Source organism: Protopterus annectens, chromosome 5.part0 (assembly GCF_019279795.1).
Source record: "Protopterus annectens isolate FY-2018-M chromosome 5.part0, PAN1.0, whole genome shotgun sequence".
NCBI classification, from domain to species: domain Eukaryota; kingdom Metazoa; phylum Chordata; order Ceratodontiformes; family Protopteridae; genus Protopterus; species Protopterus annectens.
In genome coordinates this window covers 1,956,711,247-1,956,733,746 of record NC_056735.1, presented here as the reverse complement: position 1 = coordinate 1,956,733,746, position 22,500 = coordinate 1,956,711,247, and positions in this window count along the sequence as shown.

Genomic DNA, 22,500 nt, shown 5'->3' with positions numbered 1-22,500 from the left:
TATTAAGTGAGCCTTTGTGCATTACTGATATGTTGCATACATTTGATGCACAGCCTGGTTAGACATACGGGAATGGCAGACCTTCATTCAACATTATGTACATTGCTCAGTGTAGTTGATTAAAGTGGATTAATGGACTACTACCAATCATGATGTTAATACCAGTATTTTTCATATCAATGTCTAAGTGAACATTAAAAATGAATCAAGCCGACAGCTCTGCAGAGAAAACCACATGAAAAGTCAGTTTCTCCAATGCTGAGAATGAGGCGCTCATCAAGGGCCTCCGTCTCCATGGCTAGCAGCTCTTTGGCATGTATGCAGCCAACTGGGCCTACAGCGACCATGCTTGGAAAGACATGGTAGTGGATATAAATGTGGTCAGTGGCCAAGTGCACTAATATAAGATGGTCCATTGTATGGCCAGTCATGCTACTCATGCTGAACAATAACAGGCTGCCTCATGGCATGGAAAGGTATGTCATGGTGGAGGGCTGTTGGGCACATCGCCTGTTATGGAGATAGCGGAGTTTCTGGTGATCCTAAGGGCACTGACACCACTGATAGGAACTGTTCATTGGACACCATGGATATCTGCCAAGAATCCCCCAGGTATGTCCTGCTTATCTCTGTAGGCATAGTCCATTATAAGATGCTACAACTCCTGTGTTGGATATATTTAGATATCAGAATGCACAAAGATTCCACATAAGGGGGAATTGTTGGGTTGCATCATGCTCACTGCATTTCAGGATATGGAAACTTTAATGAAGAAAATTTTAAAACATCATCTTTGATCAGTTTTGTTCATTTACACTGGTCTCTTGATAGGGTAAAGTATGAAATAATGGAGCTATGGAATGGTCATTTAATGCTTTTCTACTGTCCATGGATAGCATTTATAAAAACAATATTTGCATTGTTCATATCTACGGTACATTAAGGTGAATGATAATTGGACATTCCAATATATATATGTGTGTGTGTGTGTGTGTGTGTGTGTGTGTGTGTGTGTGTGTGTGTGTGTGTGTGTGTGTGTGTGTGTGTGTGTGTGGTGTGTGTGTGTATATCACAACATTTCTAATTCTGTAATACCCTTGCTGTCTGAAGTCTGGCAGCTCTTTTGATGTGTTATTTTGTTTCATGAAACACATTACAGCAGTTCTAGAAACAGCTGCCTGTGCACCCTATTTACACATTTCTGGGGTTGTGCACAACTGTTTTAGAAGTAATGTAGTTTTAGTATTTTAGACAGAATGCTTTAGCATACTTCCCAGTGGTGTAACAATGCATGCTCCTGATGCTTACCCCACATCTTCTGCATGTTTTATACATACTGTCCATAAGTATATAACTTCTACTCATGTGTAGTTCCATGACTGGTAGAGGCAGAGCAAGTTGCAGAGACAATGTATGTGATGATCACAGTCTGATGTCTTAAGAAATATTTCAGATGCAGTACCCCAGCCCCCACCCCAAGCCGCCTGGCAGAAAATGTTTATTTTCATCCTATTTTTTTTTCTTTGTATTTTGCAGACGTTATCTAAACTATTTTTGAGTATTGTAAATCATTTCTTATTGACTATACAATGCAATGTGTTATTGCTAAATATGCTTTATTTTGCAGCCTGGATCATATCAGAGAAAAACTTGCTGACTTCACTATACATCTCTGATTGTGATACAAGTAAAATAATTAAATGCTGCTACCCTTTATTCCTTCTGATAAATGGAAGTGGATAGAATCAGTGCAACTCCTTGGTCGCCTTTTAGATTAGAACTGCACGCCAAACAAATATCTGGGCTGCATGCTGAAACATTCCAGCAGATTGTTGCACAATGCCTTGATTGTAACCTAGAATGATTGCTTGAATGTGGCTTGCAAAGTGAAGATTTGAATAAGGCACTTGGTTACTAACACTATGCCAGGGTCTAGACTATTGTATTCTAGCACTGAGCTGGGTTACACTTATTCTTGTAAAGTGTAATCCTAATTAGTCGCATAGATTCAAAGACAGATAAGTTACAAGACAGGCCTGCAAACAGTTTCCTTCTGCTTTTCTTCTCATTGATTATTTTCTATATGTCAACATGATAATGACCTGTCTGGTAAAATGCAGAATAATAATTCTAGTAACAGGTGTAATGAGCATAGACAAAAAAAAAACTAGATTACCTTAGAATAGCTGCGTTCATGTGCTGATAATATGTACAACATTCTGTTAAAATTCTAGTAGGAATGCACATGCACATTAAATCCACAGTTCTTCAAAGTAGCACAGATTAAAACTGCACAGTTAAAACTTTGATTTGCCTTGCTGACCGAACTGTTGATTCACAAAAGCAGCCTACAGGTTCACTGTTATAGTGTACTTTTTAAATGCATAATTTTAACATTTTTTAAGGAATAGGTAGAAATGCAGTGTACCAAAGATGTTGTTGTTGTTGTTGTCTTTTGGCTTTTCCCGGTTAGTGTACCAAAGATAGACCTGATATTTTTATTTCATAATATACTTTGTGACTCCACAATACTTATTTCATAATGTATTTTACCAGGTCTCAGCTGCATCTGATAATCTCACAGTGAGGATATTTGACATGGTCCAGGATGTTTTATTTTTCCAGAATCTCGAGTTTCTACTTGCAAGAACATCTGGCATGCTCACCTTTGCTTTTAAAAGTGGCTATAGGAAATTCTGCAGAAGGGCAAGTAAAAAGGGAATGAGGCTGCAATAAGTGAAGGACAGAACAGCATCTGTCTTGAACACTGTGGTTGCTGTACATAGCCAGACACCATTTTGAACTATTCCAGGAATCCTTCAAGCATATAATCCATCTCGTTTCAGTGAGTCAAAGCCTACTGCCTCAGCTGTTACACTGGCAAATTGCTGACATGTCATAGTTCCTTCAGGACTCTATTGCCCTTCTCAGGCTTTGCATTTCACATTACCCAGAATGGTTTCTGTACTGCAAAAAAAATACAGAAAATTTGACAAGCACAGTTCTATAAAACACATGGATGAGTTTAATTATATGAATTCAGCTCTGTGTATTAAGCGTGCTATATAACATTGGAACATGCATCTGATTAATCATATCACAACTCAAAAAAAAAACGGTAAATATTCTATATACCTGATGGCTTCTTCAAATCCTTTTTATTGCAGAGACTCAGATTTTACATCTGATGACACAGGTTGCTGCTTACATTTTGTTTTGCTCTGTTTTAGGCATACCGAGAAATGAGTAATCTCTCTTAAAAAAGCTCAGAAAGTTATTGCCTTGTAATCCACTCCTCTTTGCTACACTGCTTATCGACATAAGGTGAAGCTGATGCCCTTGGCTATTACAGAACAGGGAAATATTTTCACAAAGCAGCATATTAAATCATAAAGTCAAGGAAATGTGCTAGGCCAAATACAATAACTGGATACTTTGTGTGAAAACTCCATAACGTCTACGTAGTACATATCAGTACTTCACTGTTCATGGCAACATAAAAACCATGCAATTGTGACAGATGTGAAGGCAGCAACCTTTCATTTGCCTTAGTATACTGCCTTCAGCTAGTGCTAATAATATATCAGTTTATTCTTTGCACATAGTAGTGGTAGTAGCCAAATGGGGATAAAATGCACCTGAAGTATGTTTTCATGCATTTGGTAGAATGGTTGGCAATTAAACTTATGAGCCGGTAACATGCTTCATCTTATTAAATTGTTTTGATTGTTTCAGTCACAAGTTTTATATTTTAAGATTTTTCAAAGAATCATTTAAAAACAAAAGTATTCCTGGTCAACTTGATAAAAAGATTTTTCTGCCAAGTGAGCCTTGCCTCAGTATTAAAACAAATAACTGCTGTCCATCAATGTCCCACTTCACAGTGACATGGGATAGGATACAGCATGGCCTCTTCTGATCAAGAATGCAGATGGTTTGAATTAGGTTTTTTGTATCCTGCTAATGCATATCAAATTGAGATTTTTTTTTCAGAAAGTACTTTGAGTTGTCCTACTTTCACTTTTAATACATTCCTTTTCTGTTAGGTCCATTATATACATTTGCTGACCTATACAATTATATATAATGGAGGAACTAGCTGGCCTGAAGGCTTTCATACTGTTAGTGCTGCCCTGACAGTCAGCTGTTTATCTAAGAGAGAAAGAACCTCAGCTTTTTTTTTTTTTTTTTTTTTTTTTTGTTATCCAAGTCAGTAGTAACAGATTTACTTCAGATACTGCTGTGCAAGTTCTTAGTTATTAAATCATTTCTTCTTAATAAAGAAATCAGGTTACTTGATGTGGCCGTTTCTGGTCTGGACATTATCGACTAATTTAATTTTGTTCATCAGTTATATGGCTACTTCCAAAAGACAGAGCATGTCGTATCTAACAAAATATTGATTCTCCAGAAAATGGTTGAAATTTGTGAAGTTACATAAACATGTAGTATCGGTATGAATTGGCTACATTGTCCATTGGCCAATAACATACAAAGCAGTGACATACTCCCATCCCCAAGTACAGTAGCAGGGTTAACATGGCATACAAACATTTGAGGAGACATATTGGAAGTAGTAGAAGATAATACCCACCAACCCCACTACCTTCCACCAGTAACGCACGCACTTTCCAACCGATTTATCTGTCATAAACAATAGTATGGCAAGAAAGAAGTCATTAGCCATCAAAACAAAATTCAGAAATCCACCTTGTAAAACAGCATAGCAGTCACTTCAGGGTCCCATTAATGAGAACAGACCTGCAGACCAGGCAATATGTTAAACAACCCACCCCTGTTAGATTTGTCCCATTTGAACCAACTGTCATATCCACTTACTCCTCTTCTCTTCAACCGCAGCAAGTCCAACTGCAGCATTCTAGATCACTCACTTCCATATTCCAGAACCTTAGAATGGCCCAGGACATGAAGGAGAATGCAGGAATTAAATAGAGGGCAGGGAGAGCCATGCAGCAGTTGCCCAGTATATGAAAGCAAGAAAAGATAGAGGAGGTTTCAAACTGCTATACCAAAGGACTGATGGTGTACACCCATGATCCAGCAATAGATTTTTTTAGAGTCCCTTCAAAACCAGGCATCACTCCCCTCCCTCTCTCCTTGCAGTATAGGGGCAGCTTAGGGACCCACACTGACTAGATCTATCCCATTTTAAAGCAAATGTCATACCTCCCATGCCTACTTGACCAGTCTGATCACAGGCCAATCACAGCATTCTAAACCACTTCCTCCCCTAAACCTGAACATTAGGCTAGCAGAAGAAAGGATGGGAGAAATGAACAGGAAGTGAACTTAAAGCAGCAACCATTCAGTGAGCTGCTGACCATGCAGACTGTTCCTCTCTCTTTTTTTGGCCTTGCAATACTTGTGTAAGAGCTAACAAGTGAAACCCAATCAAACAAAAACACGAGGTGCCTTGTTTTTTTAGAGAACACAATATTGTACTTCTACATTTCACACCGGGAAATGTTTACTAAGATATTTTTTAAATATTGCTGCTTGCAGATTTTATACATAAATATCTGGAATCCACAAAGAAAATTCTCAGCACAGAAAATGTTGATGTTCTTGCAAAGCATTATTTATGTATTTGTTTATTTATTTATTTATTTATTCATTCATTTATTTATGTATTTGCCTTGCTTACCTGGAAGGTGTGACAGGGTCAAATAAGACCCATTTTCAGAGATGCCTAAGGAGAAGAGGTCCAGTAAGAATTTTAGAAAAAGAAAATCAAAGAATATTATATTGTCAGTTACTGATAATAAAGTTATAACAAAATATTAATTGTTACAGGTTCAAATATGGACTAAAACCAATAATGCAGTATTAGGAAACTGAAATTGTTATAGATTGAAATACAGAGTAAAATGTAATATGACAAAAGCATTGGCAATTAACGCTGAGAAGAATATCAACTGTTGTAGCCTAAAATGAAATATGAAAAACAGGATAATCAGATGAACAGCATAAAGCATTACCTCTAATAAGTAAGGTAGGTGGTAAAACAATAAACATAAAGATGGACTTCAATAAGCAATATTTATAAAATGTGAGGGGGTGAACAGCAAAAGAACCATGGCAACAAGTAAAGCCAGTGTTCTGCAATTTGAATAACTTTATAAATGATTATGAACAAAGTTAAATAATTTGATAAAAAGAATACAGGTTTGTCCTGGGGATTTTGCTGGCTAGGCAGTGTTAGAGAATATGTGAGTATGTATATGTGAGGAGATTCATGTGTGAATGCATGTGTTAGTGTGTGTCTGTCTGGGAGGTAGCAGCAGAGGGGGTTAGTTACATAGATGTGTGTGTGTCTATGTGAGTGTGTGAATGCATGTGTCTGTGAGTGCATGCATGCTGGTGCATGTCTGTGTGTGTGTGTGTGTGTGTGTGTGTGTGTGTGTGTGTGTGTGTGTGTGTGTGTGTGGGCATGTGTGGGCATGTGTGGGCGTGTGTGCGTGTGTGTGTGTGTGTGTGTGTGTGTGTGTGTGTGTGTGTGTGTGTGTGTGTGTGTATGTTTATCTGACTGTGCGTGTGTGTGTGTGTGTGCGCGCGAGCACGCACGCGTGTGTGTGTGTGTGTGTGTGTGTGTGTGTGTGTGTGTGTGTGTGTGTGTGTGTGTGTGTGTGTCTAGGTGAGTATATGAGTGTGATTATGAGTGCAATGTGGTGGGGAAGGGGCTGTGTGCGATAGTGTACAAAACAGTGGGTTGGACTGGCTGCCACTCTTCCACACAGCACTTAAGTAATGAGCAAAGCCTGCATCAGTGAGTCAGGAGGTTCATTAGGAAACAGAAATAACTCTAACTATATGGGTTAAGTAGAAACATTAAACACCAGGTTGAGCTCTTCCTTTTGTGACTTAACGACATTTACATGAGACATGGTTCAAGGGGTTGATGCTAGACACTGTGGACAACCACCCATTCTGTAACATGACATACACATAAAAGGGATTGGGAAATCATTAGGCACCAGGGCTAATGTATATAGTGTGCCTTAAAGACTCTTAATTACAAAAAAAAAAGAAATAATAAAACATAGTGTAGAAAAAGACTTGATGCCAGTGGTAATATTTAAGTAGGCCCCTGGATTCAGCAAGCTCTGCATGGAGTGCAGGAATAGTGCAAGAGCTGCTGCATGCAATATGACCAACGAGTGGTCCAGGAACGAGCTCCTGGGACATACACGAGTGCTCCTACACTATTCCTGCATGGACACAACTGATATATGCTAATTACCTCATTTGCTGGTGAAAACCATGCAAATGAAATGAATTAGTGATCCAGGAAGCACGCAGGTGTCTGTGCAGGAATAGTGTAACCTGCAGAAATGTATTTGGTTACTAACTGAATACATTTCTGCAAATTACAAAACAGAGGCATGACAGCTCCAAAGAAAGCATGTATTCAATGTAGTAGGCATGCCAATGATCAAATATATGGCCATTAGCATGATAAATAGTTGCAAAATTATAAAAAATAACTTTTATTTTTTTTTGGTCGATTTCGGACTTTTAAGCATAGAGCAGTGGTACGCAAACAGGATCGGCATGAAAATAAGAAAAAAGTTGGAAATAAGCTTTTAAACCCAAATCAGCATTTTGCCATAATAGTCAATGGCATGCATAAGACAAGAATACCAGTGAATAGTGGTTGCTAAGGGGGAAGGCTGAGTGTGAGTGTGGTAACTATGAATTAGCATTCTGTTTTGTGCAAATGAGGGGACTGATACTGAATCACAGATTTCCTCTCAGTGTTAGCTTGCATCCAACTGTGTAGGTGCAGCAACACCATTGTGTAAATATAAGAGGTAGATGACCTCATAAGGGGGAGTGCCATGCATGCTGTAAGCTTATTGGAGCTCTGTGGCTTGTGTTTGCCCTTAGCTAAACACAGCTAAGGAAGTGGGTGAGTCTGAGGCTGCCTAGCAGTGTTTACATTGCCTAAATGGGAGTGCATGCTGTGCACCGGGTTTTAAACAAAACAGGAAGTAGCAGCTCTGTTAACATCTGAGCACTGGGTATGCACACCGTGCTTTGGGGCTTAAACAGGAAGGCAATGGGAAAGGAAAACAGCAGTAGGAAGGCAGTCAAGGAGAACTAGCATAGCTGGCAGGTGAAATGTATCAGAATCAGCCAATTACACATGGAACAGCCTAGCACACTACTATAAACTATGTAAACACCTTCCAGTCTGTTTTTTTCCCACAAACTCTACACCACTGGTGTACACAGATGGGGAAATTTTACCTGACAAAACTAAGAAAATGCTAGGGGCTGCTGTTGCTCTCATACATCAATATGTGCAAGAGGCTGAGGGTTGTAAGGATGCGAATGCTGATGACCAACCCACAGTGAGGAGAAGGAGAAGAGTGTACAGACCCAGTGTAACATACCAAGGGCTACATGAGCTAGAGATACTGGATCACTATAGGGTGGACAGGGACATTCTACAGCAAATTGTTAAGCTGTGCCGGCCATGCCTCACACACACAGAACCAACAGAGCGGAACCCATCCCAGTGGATACCAAGGTATGTGAAGGCTTAAGAATACTAGCCACAGGTACCTTCCAAAGGGCAACTGGGGATATCATGGGGATCTCACAGGCATAAGCATTCAGGGTACTCCACCAGTTCCTGGATGCCATGTCAGCACATGCAGGTGAGCACATATATTTCTTCAACACCCATGCAGCATTGACCAGCAATATGCATCTCTTTCGCCAAATAGAAGAATACCCTGAGTTAGTCAGTACTATAGACTGCACTCACATACACATCAAAGCACTACCCGGCAAGCAGGGTAGGGTCTACATAAACTGCAAGGGCTTCCCCTCCATCAATTGCCAGGTCATGTGCGATACCCAGGGCATTATCTTGAATGTGTGTGCTGGCAGCCCTGGAAGCTATCACGACTCCCACATCTGGCATATGACACAGCTGTACCAGGCATTTGCGAGTGGGGACATCCCATATGGCCACCTCGTGGGGGATTCTGGTTACACAATGGAGCCGTGGCTGATGACACCCATCAGAAATGCACACACACCCGAACACGAACTCCATAATGAGGCACAAACACAAATCAGAATCATAATAGAGTATGTGTTTGGGATGCTCAAGTCACGGTTCCGCTGCCTGGACATATCCAGTGGAGCCTTGCAGTACTCTCCAGCTACATGTACACAAATGATCATACTATGTGCCATGCTACATAATATGATCCTTCGGAAACATCTCCAGCAGGAACACCATGGGGCAAGGCCACACAACCCTCATCATTGCCAAGGCCATCACAGGCACAGAGGGACTCAAAGGAGGAACTACTTAAGCCTGCCCATGTAGGCAGAAGGAGGTGTACCAAGTATACCTAGGCTTCGGCAAAGAGGCAATGGATAGCACATACACTGTCATGGTAGACTCAAAGGAGGAACTACTTAAGCCTGCCCATGTAGGCAGAAGGAGGTGTACCAAGTATACCTAGGCTTCGGCAAAGAGGCAATGGATAGCACATACACTGTCATGGTAGGGACCCAGGGAATGACACCTCTCTCTGACTCGCACGTATAGTAAAAGGGATGTCAAACATGACACTACCTGTGCTTTACCATGTATAAGGAGTTTACTATGTGCATCTGACATAGTTAGCCCTCCAGCACCATCCACAATACTGGCACAGCTGCAAGGTAAGTCACTCTTCCTATCAGTTGCTGAATGGAGTAGTATGTTCTGATAGTTGTATCTATGGTATGGACGTGAGCATGCAAGGGAATCGGGCGGGTGAATGTGATGGCAGCAGATAGTGGACACCTATATGGGCAGCATGAAATCCCTAACAAATACTGGTGTCAACAAAGTAGGCAGTACTAGACAGGGTGACAAATCCCACTGCAGCACAAGCAGTGGCCCAAATGTGTCTCCATAGGACACACACATGCATGTCAGTGAGGCACATATACCCACCACAAGCCTCAGCCAGCAGGACAGATGTAGATGACCATAAAGAAAGGCTGGGCTAAGGACTCCAATTGATGGCAGTGGTTAACAGCCCCCCTCCAGACCTACACAGACAGACTACAACAGGTCTGGCAGGTGTGTGTTATTTCTGAAGGGTAAGAAGTCTGAAACTGAAATGTAGGTCAATAAAACCTAAGATCTGTACTCTACTGATATGCCTCCAGTCTGCATGATAGGTCAGAATACAAAAGGAAATGGAAGCCAACAGAGTATCTGAAATACCAGTACAGTCATATCAAATGTTTTAAGTCATCAGGTGTGCCCCACACCCCACAATCCTATATAGAATAGAAATGCAGTAACATGTACATGTGGGTTTAATAACAGTGGAGCACAGATTACCTGAGCTAGCCCAATCTACAGGATAAATTATTGCATGCGTACAATATTCAGGGATCTGTGTGCTAGGTTGTTGTGTTCAATATTGTCTGGAAGTGGTCAGCATGTAGGCATGAAGGGTTGTGTCTCATTGGCCTATGGCCAGTACTGTTGATGACAGGGCCATATTCCAACAACTGTAGTGCGAACCACAATGCTTCTCAGCAATACCCATGTCAGCAGTCGTCCATACTCACTGTCCAGATGTCAATATCTGTCATCATCTGAAAGATGGACATGCCATGAATGTGGGCCCAGACATACACAGAGTACACAGGTGGAAGTACCCTAGGCAGAGTACATAAAATGTAACTGTCAACTGCACACAACTTTGGAATTGTACATACAGGTTAGCAGCAAATTAGTTGCCTGTGTAGTATGGAATACTGATGTAGTCTGGCCAATCAGTGGCAGACCACAAAAGGCACAGTTATGAAGTAATAAGAGACTGCCTATGTCATGCACAAGGCAGCATAAGGGGAATGGCCCATGTATATATGTGAGTCAGCTGAAAAAGCTTCCATATCACACATGCACTCAGCACACCCCACCATCAGCCGCAGGTTTATCACAGGTCATATCCTTGCTGTTGTAAATGAGTACAGTATGACCCCCCACTTCTTTATGGGAATACCAACAGAATGCAGCATGCTGAAGAGGTGTCCCATCCAGGTGAGTCCCTAGCTGTAAGCAGTACCCTACTAGTATCCAGACCAGTGGATTAATATGGACAGGAACTATTGCCATTAACACCTTGCACCTTATCCTGACTCCCCAGGGGAATCCAGTGGCTCACAGCCTGGGAAGGTAGGAGTGACAGAATGCACTGGCCTGCTACATATAGCCTGCATCACTACCAAATGGCCTACAGTCCTTTGTCAAAGGCCTGTGCCTCACCTCTAGTGCCAATGTATGTTTTCTCATGGGGTTCCAACTAACAACATAACACAGTCAACAGAACAGAAATCCAAGGCCATGTTGACAAATTCCAGTAGCATGCCCACCATGTCCTACTGCATGAACTGTGGACCAACCCCTAAATACCGCTGGGATGAAGGGACAACTATAGGGATACTTCTCAGATATCACTCGCAAAATGTTAGGAAGAGGATAGAATAACAGAGTGGGGGGTGTAGAAGCTTGGATATCATGGATTGTGTGAAGTCTGAAACTCTGATGTGTGTCCATACTACCCCTGCCTGCAAACCCAGTAATGGGTGGCTACAAACCTGCTCGTAAACCACAATGTGAAGGGGAACTGACCAGATATATGAGGCCTGCCTCTGGGAAACCTGGGTGAATCTGTACAGCTGAGAGGTATGGCCACATCAGGATATGGCCATTCTGTTACGTCAATATATTTACAAGAAGGGGATCCTCAGCCACCATAGTACCAAGGTGCTGGAGCATTAACACAAACCCAACAGTAAGTGTCTGCAGCTACCCCTCCAGTATGGCATTAGTGTGCAAGAATATGTAGGCTGCAGACCACAATACTGGACTCAGCTTCATTCATTTTGTATTTCCCAGGAAATAACTGTGAGCAAATAAGTGTATCTGTCAGCAGTTGATGACATAATACATCACAGTGTAAAACAGTACACATGTCTGAATATCTCTGCTAACACCAACCATGTAACACAAGCACCACAGACACAATAGTTACAGTATCCCACTATCTGTCACCCATTATGACTCCATATTGTTTACCTATCAACAGATATCCTACAGAAACAGGTTTCTAGCTGTAGGTGTAGAACACCAAACCCTGGACTGGAGTACAACCTACCTGGAATGGATTCACACCCTCAGTACAGAAGGTCATACTGGGCATGCTCTTACACTTAGAGAAATGAAGCCCGTGTCTGACAACACTGTAGACTATATATATCTGTCAGTCACAGATGTCTGTGCACACACACCACATTGTACACCATTTATGCTTTGCACACACATTGGATAGGAATACTCACACATATCCAAGACCAACACACTATAATATGTCTAACATACACTCACAGAGATGTGGGGAAGACAGAGACAGACAGTGACAGAGATTTCCATTATGAGGCCTGTCCCACCCACCACACATCCAATTGGCCAATATCACATGATGTGCTGATGTCAGTCACTGTAGACATTCCTTTTGGTAGCCCTCAGCCCTATAGTGTCTGTGTTGCTTGTGACAACTGTGTAACACATTAGTACAAATCAGTATTCATCTAGCATTTGTATACCCGGTCCTGTCAAATGTAAAGTTGTGTGACAGAGTGTGTGTGTGTTTCCAGAGGAATGGTTTACGGCCCATTCACACACACTGCACTTCCCATTGCTCATGTTAGCACTCCTGCTGATGTCAATCACCTTGAAATAACTCTATGGCCAAGTCTTAGCCCTGTACGCTGCATGGTGCTTGTGATAGATGTGTAATACCATAATGTAGAAAACTAGCTAGGTAGGAGTTCTTATCCCAGCTATGGCAACTGTGAAACTGTGTGTGTGTTGAGATGAATGATGTTGAGGCCATTCACACTCACTACACCTCCTAATGCCCTACTTTAGCATGCTTGTTGATGTCAGTCTCTTCTATGATATGGAATGGGGCCACGGTACTCCATTTGTTAACATTACACACACCTGATATGTGACATATGACCTGTGTAATCCAGTGTAGTATCAAACAAATGTGTTAGTTGTTCAGATGCTGAATGAGATGCATATAATATGTGATTTGCATAAGTGTGCACACCCTTAACACAGTGGTTTGTTGAAGCACCTGTTAAGTGAATTACAGCAGTCACTATTCCTGGTAGGGGTATACTAACATGGCCCATTTTCACTTGCCATTATTTGATCACTCTGCCCTACAAATGTCCCCCAACTCTGCCAGATTGCAAGGTCAGCTCATGTGCACAGCCTTTGGAGGTCACACAGTGGCTTCACTATTGCTGTAGAGTCAGGGTTATGTCTGGCATAATTCATAACCTTCACTGTGTTCAGATACAGACATTCTTAGCAAGTTTTGGATGTATGCTTCAGTTCACTGTTCTGTTTCAAGCCGGCACCCCTCCCCATCCTCATCCTTATTGCAGATGCTTGACAACTATGGGCTACACATGAGTGATATTTTGCAGTGTTCCAAATTCCAAACACCATTTGTACCAGCCCAGTTCCAGTTAATGAACAACAAACCTAAAGGTGTACATTGGCACCAGCAAGCTAAATATTGGGGATGGTGGCCCTGAAGTGGGGTGAGATGTTGCTTGTGCACCACACATATCTTTATGAATACTGTCTGTAGGTTTGAGCCTTGGTCTCATGACACCATTACACATTGTAACACATGCCTTTGGGAGACTTGATGTTATGCTTACCCTACCTGTAGACAGCCCTGGATGATGTATCATGCGGGACAACTCTTCTGCCTGATTACTCTAACCCATAGGCCACACTTATGCAGAACCCAGGCAATTGTTGACACAGGTTCTGCACAGGCAGTACTTGCTAGACATTCCTGCAAGTCCCTCAGTGTTGCTGCATGTTTCTGGGCAGCCTCCATGATCAGTTTGCAACATGTTTTGTCATCTGTTTTGGATGGACACCTATTTATTTTCTACATCAATGTTGTCCCAGACTTCATACACACATACATGACTGCCTGCACTGTTTGCCATGGTATATGCAATGGTGAGCTAAGGCTACTTTTCCCACTCCTGAGTGCTACCTTTCAGATATGGGATCCATTTCATGGTTTGTAAGATGTGTGGAAGCCATGTCTGCCTCTGTTGCAGGTGAGTGGACAAATGTCATGGACATACTTCTTGGACAGCAGACCATGACTTGGCATGACATTGAGGCCCTGTACTTGATGGAAGGTGTGTACTCAAGAAGAGTGAATGTTGTCAGTACATCACAAGCTGCTTCCACAATATCTTATTTGGAGTGTGTGCACACATATGCTTCCGGTGTTTGTTAAGGTATGTATTCCCCATATTTATTGTCCTAACATAGAATTCCATATTAAACATTCATTGCTCATGTTAGGATCACATTACAGGTTGTGAAAGGTATGGTTTGTGGTACTGTGATTTGCCATTGTTTATATCAGGAACAGTTGACATTGTAATAGTGGTGTATACACTGCTGTAACCACTATGCAAGGGTAATGTTTCAAACATATCCCTACTGTATGCAATTTGTCTCACCATTATGTTCATCTCTGTCCACACATCTTGCACTGCCAGGTTGTTAGGTATACTGCAGGACTCTTACATACCCTTCAGATATGCCACCATGATGACCACTGTGATGCGTGCAGTTAACACCAACAATAAGTGAACATGTACAGCATGCATTATGGGTAGGTGTGTTAAATGTGTGCAATGCAAATAGCATGGCCATAACATGGCTGGTGTATTGGCAAACCTGAACAAAACAACTCCATACTCACCAGCTACAGGCTGGTGCCCCAGTTGTATACCAGAGGGACCTAAATAGTTGTGTAACAGAACTAATGTCAGTAGCCACACCTGTGGCATTGGTACATGGTGGGAGCAGCATTTCAGCACATCGATAGTACAAACCCACAATACTAGAGATTATGCACATCTGTTCATTACTACACTGCAGCAACAGACTATCTTATCTGACATATGCATGTAGATACTTTACAGATGAAAATGGATAAGCAACAGTGGTCTAGTAATGTTCCCTGGGGACTTACCTGCATGCTCCTCATCCATTGTGTGGGTGGCACCCACCTCCACAATGCTGTCTTCACCCTGCAGTGTTAGCTGGTGGGTGGGTGCACCAAGGCTGGCAAGGAGCTCCTCAGCATGTGTCAGTGGGGGCTGGATGGCATGACCCCCAGCTGTGGCTAGCTGGTCCCACCTAACTGCATCAGCATGCTGACGGGTGTGGTGGACCAGATCAGTGCATCAATGCCACACCTGCTCTTTACTGCAGTTGTGTAGGCAACATCATTTACCCCGTGGATGACCTCATTCCACATGGTGGTCCTCTCCTGCAGATCCTGGGCCCAGCGTCCAAAGAGAATGGCATGATGCATGATGACAGACTGGATGATTGCATCATTTTCCAGGTTTGAGAATGCAGGCAGACGTTCTCAGGATATTGTACCTGGAAGACATAAACAGGAAAAAGGTCATAGGACCTCATACAGTTGTCCATGTGCACTTCAACAGTAGATATTACTTGCAAATAATCCTGACTATACCATAACACTGTAAGCTATCATAGCTTTGACATCTTGCATTACACTCCTGGTCTTGACCTGTCCAGTTCCCCCAATCTTGGAGACTTAATGGCATAATCCACTATTCACCATTCATTTCTGTATAGAGGAATGACAGTGGCCATCTTCCATGTGGGTGGTGTGTGGATGGTGGAATGTGTGTGTTTGACTGTAGTGTGTTATGGAACTGTGAGCACATGCCTGTGTTCATGTATCAGGCAAACTGTGATGTTCTCATGGCCCATGGAGGCTTGCTGTTGGAGCCATCATTTGGAATAATGTCTATGCTCACCACTGATGCGGGCAGGAGTGTGGGTGATGTGCATATCCCCCTGTACTAATGTTGTGGATAAGGTGCCACTGTTCCTGCCTGTCCTGTCTGATGCAGGTTGCCTGTATCCATGACAGGTGTGTATGAGGTGTGCTTTACCCCCAGTACAGGTTGACATGTGTTAATGGCTCTGAGACTGCGTACATATGTGTAGACATGGTTACAATTGGCCTTGGTGGTTTGAATATGTCTGATTTCTAGTCATAGTCAGCCTTACAGAAAGTCACCTGTGAACCTACATGCTTGCTCAGATAGAGGTGCACTTGCTTCCAAGTTATGGTCTGCACCTATGTGTCCCTGTACAGCCAATATAGCAGCCTATTATGTTCTTTTTGTCTTGCTGCTCTCCACCAAGGGGGATTACCCTAACGTTGGTGGAGGATGGATGCACAGGTAAGGCACTGGTGATTCCATATAGCTACAGTGGATATGAAGTGTACGCACCCCCTGTTACAATGCATGGTACTTGTGCAATTGGAGCATGACCCCACAAAAGCACATGTCAACACAATCCCCTCCTGTGATGTGTCCTATAGCCTGCTCAGTTCAACAGGGAACATAACAACCTGTCCAGTGGAAACATATAGGAATTAATACTCAGTACAGTAAACCAGTTGAATGAGTGTGCACACCCTTACACTGATATGTTGTGTAAACACCTGCTGAGATTATTACAGCATCCATTTGTCTTGGTTTGTACTCTAAAGTCATATCACATCTTCACTTGGCAATGGATGCTCACCTTCCATGAAACAGCTTTGTTTCTTTTTCAATAGAATTGTGCAGGTTATGGGTCACATTTGATGTGAGAAACGTTTTGACATGACTTTCCCTGGTCTCATTGGCATACAACACACAGACTTGGCATTTCAACAGGGGTGTGTACACTTTGATATCCAGTATATATGGGTGTTGATATAGCTGTTAGTGGTAGGCATGGACAGTGGGTCATAACACAGTTGTACACTTCTCTGATTACTACGTGATAAGCATGCCTACTGTAATACCCATATCAGTGCATGGTAATGCAGCAATCAGTAGTAGTAGTAGTACACATTTTATTTTGTTGTATGCAGTGACAGTGATATTACACACGTGCAACATGCGCATCCTATTTTCTGGACTGCTTGTGACCCATGTTATTACTTCTGTACCTTTCAGCTGAACATACGCATATATACATATGTTCAGGGCATACCTGGTACACATTTGTGTTCTATGTCATTATGGCACACTGTATTTACAGTCTTAGGTTCATAGGTTTATAGGTAGGTACTAGGCTATTGGCCCTAGGGCCACCCAAGAAAATTATTTTCCTATGCCTCTGTCAAGCAGAACCACAGAAGGGATCCCCGGGGTGAATTTCCTATTACCCATCCAATCATCAAGATTTTTCTTGAAGAGTGCTAATGAGGAGCTCTGTTTGACATAGATAGGTAGTCTGTTCCAGAGTATGGGAAGTCTCTGGGACAGGAATCTATCCCTCTAGCATGTTCTGTTTATTGTGGTGACAAGGTTTAGGTCCCTAGAGCATGTAGCTCGGAGGGATTGGGATTTCTTTAAGTGGAGCATGTCCAACAACTCTGGGTTAGACATAGCTTTGTATGTTAGGCAAAGATCGACTCTGTGTAGGCGATATGCGACGGAGTAAGCTGGAGTTTTTTGAGACAGTCTGCATAAGGCATCTGTTTGAGGCCAGTAATCCTCTTTGTGAGGTATTTTTGTGGCCTTTCCAGTTGTTGTAGATGTCTTGTGAGGTACATACCAAAAGGGGCATTGTACTCTATAATGGGTCTAATGAGTTATGAGTAGAGGGGAACAATGACCTCTTTTTTTCTGGATTAGAAACCTTTTGTGATGAGGTGTGCCATGTAGAAGGATTTCCTGACCACTGTGGTGATGTGATTATCAAAGGAGAGACTACTGTCCACCTGTGTCCCAAGGTCTCTTATCACACTTTCGGTGTTAAGTAGACTACCGCCTATGTGGTAGTTCATGGGTACAGAGTTTTTACCAAATGGGATGACAATGCACTTTTTGGCATTGAGCTTGAGACCATGTCTTTGACACCAGGCATCTGTCTCAGTGAGGCCCTTTTATAGGATGTCCACATCGTTAGGAGTTTCAATTATGGCTCCTAGTTTACAGTCATCTGCGAATTTAGTTAGCCAAAGACCTTCTGTGTTAGCCTGTACTTCAGAGAAGTAGATACCAAACAGGAGAGGACCCAGGACTAAACCCTGTGGTACTCCACTTGTCACTGGTCTGAAGTCTGATTTGGAGTCTGCTACTTTCACTCTGTAGGTTCTTTCAGTAAGCCAGTTGGCAACCCATCTTGTGACATAGGGATTTATACCTAGTTTAGTGAGTTTATCTATAATTCCAGAGTGGGTGATGGTGTTGAACACCTTGGCAAGATCTAGATAGGTTGTGTGAACCACCTTTCCCTCATCTATGGCTTTGGTGACTACTTCAAAGAAGTCTATCAGGTTTAGAAGACATGATCTGCCTTTTACAAACCCAAACTGTGTGGGGTACAGAGTTTGGAGATCTCCAATGTCTTTGTTTATGAGCTCCATGATGATACGTTCCATGACCTTGCAGACGAGGCTCGTCAGACTAATGGGGCGGTAGTTCCGGGGTCTGTTGTGGCCACCCCTTTGTGGAGTGGGATAACTGTCACGGTGCGCCATTCAATGGGCACAAAGCTTGAGGTGAGGCTATGACTGAACATGGCACTTAGGTGGGGTGCCAGTTCATTCTGTAGTTCATGTAGAAGGCAGCCTGGGGTGTTGTCAGGTCCCATGGATGCTGTGTTCTTGGCTTTGGAGAGTGAAGTTTTTACCTGTGCAGCCATGATTACAGCAACTTTGCATTCTTCTGATATAAAGATGGGCCCTTTATGGGGGGAGAGGGGGGTAAAGTTAGCACTGAACCTATCTGGCAGGATGTTGGCAATATCAGCTGGTTCTGTATATTTAGTGTCATTGTGCTGTAACTCAGAGCAGATCTGAGTGTTGCCATTGAGATTTTTGATATAGCTATAGAATGCTTTGTGATTGTCTTTAGAATCAGTGGAAATTTTGTTTTCATAACTAGCTTTGGAGGATTTTATGAGGGATCTCAGCTTCTTACTGAGGCTGACCAGGGAGTTCCTCCTATCGTGGGATTTTACTCTTTTTTGCAACAGTTTCTTTCTTCTGTTGTAGAGTTTGTTTATGGCAGAAGACCACCAGATTGGCTTCCTCTTTTTGGAAGATAGCATCTTGGTTCTGTTAGGGATAGCACGATCCATGCACTCATGTAACTGCTTATAAAGTGCATTTGTGTAGGATTCAGCAGTCGTACCTCTATTGTCCATCTGCATGGGTGTCGTGAAGTTTGCCACTTCTGTCTTAAGAAGCGTGAAGTTGGGTTTGGAGAAATGTTTTACGGTTGTTTTCCTAATGGGGGGTAGGAGCGGGATGTGGATGGCTAGGGTGATTAGCTTGTGGTCGGATCTGACCAACGAGGAGCTGACCGCTGGTGTGGAACACTGGTCATCCATTTTGGTGATGACCAGGTGTAGGATATTGCTGCCCCTGGTGTGGGTGTGGATAAGTTGATCCAAAGCATTGAAATTGATGATTTCCAGAAAACATTGAGCAAGAGTTGGTACATAAGTAGTTTTCCCAGTTTATGGTAGGGTAGTTGAAATCACCTATTATTAGAGTGTTGGGTTGTACCGTAATATTTTCCAGTGTATCAAGAAAAGAGGGGTGGGAATCCTGGAGCATGGTGGGGAGTCTGTAGCAAGCTACAATCTGGATTGTGGTTTTGCCCAGAGTTAGTTGAACTTGGATCATCTCAGATGCATTATGCTGAGCAATTAGCTTGGAGGTGTGGATATCCTTAATGAATATAGACATGCCTCCACCTTTAGTGTTTCGGTCTGGGTTTGCTGGCCGAAAGGTGTGGTATGAATTATAGCCTGGCAATGCAGGGGTGCTCTCTGGAGCTTTGAACCAGGTCTCTGTCATAAGTTAGTACTAAGCTAATTGCCCTTGCAAGCCATTTTAAGCCTAGCGAATTATCCCTTGTGAGACTCAAACCCTGCACCTTGTGTTTGTAAGGCAAACACCTTAACCATTAGGCCACCCTCCTAACCACAAAGAGCCAGCCCTGACAAGTCTCGAACCCAGGAACCTATGTATTAGAGTCAGAGCAACACAGCAGTAGGCCAAACCAGAGTCTTGCAGCTCATTCATTCATCTGAACCTGTTATATAGCTGCTATAGCACAAGAATTTATGTAAGTGACTACAGATATCTCTCACAACTGTGAACTTTGTCCGGAAGAACACTGTACAGTTCAATGTTATTAATACAACATATCACATGCAGTTTAACACACACATCTGCAACAGTGCTTTACTGTGCTCATGCCCTATATAGGTATCCTAGATTTACAATACAAACACGTATAATACTCATATTCACAGGTAACATATGGATATGGGCAACATCCCATTAATTGGCCTAGCAGTGGCACAGTTTTACAGACACTCTAGTTGTTGCCATATGTGAGCTATCCTTTACCAGGGTGTGTCTGGCTCCTCAGCTGTGATCCAACCTATCCACCTCTTAGAGCATCACATGTAGACAAAGCCTAACATTAGGGGAGTATACATAGGGATAGATAGTAGATATGCCTATTACAAACCTATGAAGTTTGTTCATGATACATTTCACATTGTTATGAGTGTTCTGAAGGTGGTGGGGTCTGAAACTCATGTGTCTGTCATGACTTCATTACTTCCACCTTCAGCTATTTGCCAGACTAATATAGATGTTTGGAGGAAAAGAACAAACACTATGATGGATAAATCTTGACATTCTGTGCAGATCTGCACAGTTGACAGGAATGGCCCACTGGAGACAGAGCCAGATGCTATGTTCATAGCATTTGTTCAGCGGGACATCATTACAACAAGTGTTGATGGCACATATACATCTTTCATACTCATATATCCCATTATTACAGACCAAGTACTACATTCCTTTACATGCTTACATGTTTCACATACCTGGCTTATCTTCAGGTTCCTTCTGTGTACAGGATGTCTTCTTGTTTCTTATTTCAATGTTTTGTTTATGTTTGTTTGGTGTGTGTGTGTGTGTGTGTGTGTGTGTGTGTGTGTGTGTGTGTGTGTGTGTGTGTGTGTGTGTGTGTCTCTCTCTATCTCTCTTTCTCTCTCCACTACTGGGATCGAGCTTGTTTGAGTAGGTTGAAGCATGACTTTTGACGGTGATGCTCATGTTCAAGTGATGGATTCTGCATCAATTGCTGTTCCCCACTTGCTAATTGCATGTAGACAGCTGTGTAGTTCTTCCAATAGCCAATGTCATAGCAACCCACTACTATAAATAACTACATCATGTGGCCGTTGTCCCTAACCTTTCCTGTTTGGAAGGCATCCTTCATGTGTGTGGGCAGCAGTGTTACAGATAGTAGGTAGGAATACCTCTTACAACAGGACTTGTGGACACAGGCCAACTACATGTTTGTATAAGGTTCCAGACCTAGGGACAATGTGTGAGTATTGCTGCTATATGTATTGAATACTTCTAGTTTTACAGGGTGTGTGTGTGTGTACATGCTAGTTTTGCATGGAATGCAGTCTGTCTGCATATCTCTCAACTGTGGGCCTATCCACATGATGGCCAGATGATTGGTTATGTTTTGCATGTTCCCCACACAGGTCTTGTCCCTGACATATCAGTGACATTCTCTCCGTCGATTGCTATCAGTAGATGGCAACATCCATGTGTGTTTCTGACTTCATATTCCTGAGTAAGGATATGTTGCAAACAATTCTGTAACACCAGCAACTGTCACAGTGTATAACATAAATATTTCAAATATAGCCCTGTGTTTCAGCCTCTGGCCTCCACCTATATACCAGGCTTTGTCCAGATGTCATGCAATAAAAGGTTGATAGGTATGGTCTATCATTATTTAGTGCTGACATTCCTTCTTTCTTTCCAGTGAGGTTGTGGACTCCCACACAAGTTATGCGGTAGGGTCCATATATATGAGGGCAAAACATGTGTGATCCTATACAGTCTGGAGGTCAGTGTATAGAGAACACTGTTATATGCCCTTGTAAGACATTTTATGGGGGAGGGGTATTAAATGTTTTTAACATGGGCTGTTACAACATGTGAGGAATATCAGTAATATGAAACATTAAGGTATATGGCTGTACATTTTCATATGTTTCACCATGGGAACAGCGGTGGGCTAGAGCTTATTGTCTTGCACACAATTTTGTTTGTCAGTATGATAGTGACATTTTAAGTTAAGCATTGTTATGTAATGGATACATTTATTTGTGACAACTGATACTTTTCTCCCTACGGGGTTGAGTAAAGAGTGTAATTGGAGGCTGCTGAACTACATCTGTAATTAAGTGTTGATTGATTCTTATCTTTAAGGCAAGTGTGTTTTTTTAATATT